Here is a 1,156-nt window from a genome sequence, read left to right as displayed (position 1 = left end):
TAAGTTGTATAGTTGAACATTATTCATGCTTATTAAAGATTTAAATCATTACGTACACTGTGTGGATAAGTTTCTAAGCACTAGTTAGCAACAACAATAAAAGAACTACAGAACGAGTAAAATCGAAACTATACAAATTATATTTTTAATAACATTATATATTCAAGGACTAGGAAATTACAAGGATGGTTTCTATTAAATTTGAAAAGTGTATTATTCACATAATTGATTTGGTCTCAAATACTTTGGTTTCCCCTCGATAAGGATGCGCGAAACCCGGAGGTACTTCAATACCAGCCAACGCGTTAAGGAAGCGAAGGAAACCCCCACATCCCTCCGGTTTCCAAAAATCAGTTTAATAATCTGGGTCCCATGTAGGGACTGTATCAGATATTAAGCTGATAAGAGCAGATTCTACACTTCGATCTTAGTTAAAAGGTCGAGAAACGATAATTGAAAAAGGATTGCAAAGTGTTTATTAGAGTACGAGTAACAAAGTTTCTTGCAAACCTATTTTGAGTCGCAACACTCGATTAACATTCAATAATCTTAACAGTTTGTCTTTAGTTTTTCTAAAAAGCCAAAAACGTTTCCCATAATATCAAAGCTTATTTCAAAATTTTAATGGTAAACGGAAAATTTTCCAATCAACACTTGGACAAAATTACTCAAAAAGTACCCAAGAAAAACACGCTCATTTTCAATAGAAATTGTCACTCTGCCAGTTGCTGCCACTGGTATTGATCAAGAGCGTCAATTCATGGAAATTAGGGGGGGGGGCAAGACCGGATGCAGTGCCTCCCTCCCCCGATATTTTTGCCCGACTTGTTAAAACGTAACGCAATGCATTTAAACAAATTTCTGATGATTTTTCTAGCTTTTTTCTTTGTTCTCCTTTCTCCAAACAATATTCTAGACACGGCCCTAGAGGGGGGGAGGGAAAAGAAGTATTCTTCAGATTCCAGGGAGGGGAATTTCGTTGTTTTTTCAATTTCTTTAGCAAACATACGTAAAAAAAACAAGCCTCTTCTCAATGATATTACCACGAAAATATTATTCTTAATCTAAGAGGGGGACTACAGGAAAAACATCTTGTATAAAAATCCCCCTTCTCCAATAACAGCCACCGGTATTTATATATTGTACTTGGTGGCAG

General features: G+C 35.8%; 1 non-coding gene across 1 annotated transcript; it reads right to left on the bottom strand.

Moving 5' to 3' along the window:
- Positions 1-260: 260 nt before the first annotated feature.
- On the bottom strand, positions 261-451 carry LOC148941238 (U2 spliceosomal RNA). The gene has a single exon (XR_016143316.1). It is a non-coding gene; the product is annotated as a U2 spliceosomal RNA (small nuclear RNA).
- Positions 452-1,156: the final 705 nt, after the last annotated feature.

The sequence above is a fragment of the Artemia sp. Qi Xiang Cuo genome, chromosome 18 (assembly GCF_049724085.1).
Source record: "Artemia sp. Qi Xiang Cuo chromosome 18, ASM4972408v1, whole genome shotgun sequence".
NCBI lineage: Eukaryota > Metazoa > Arthropoda > Branchiopoda > Anostraca > Artemiidae > Artemia > Artemia sp. Qi Xiang Cuo.
This window is presented reverse-complemented; position numbering and strand designations above follow the sequence as displayed.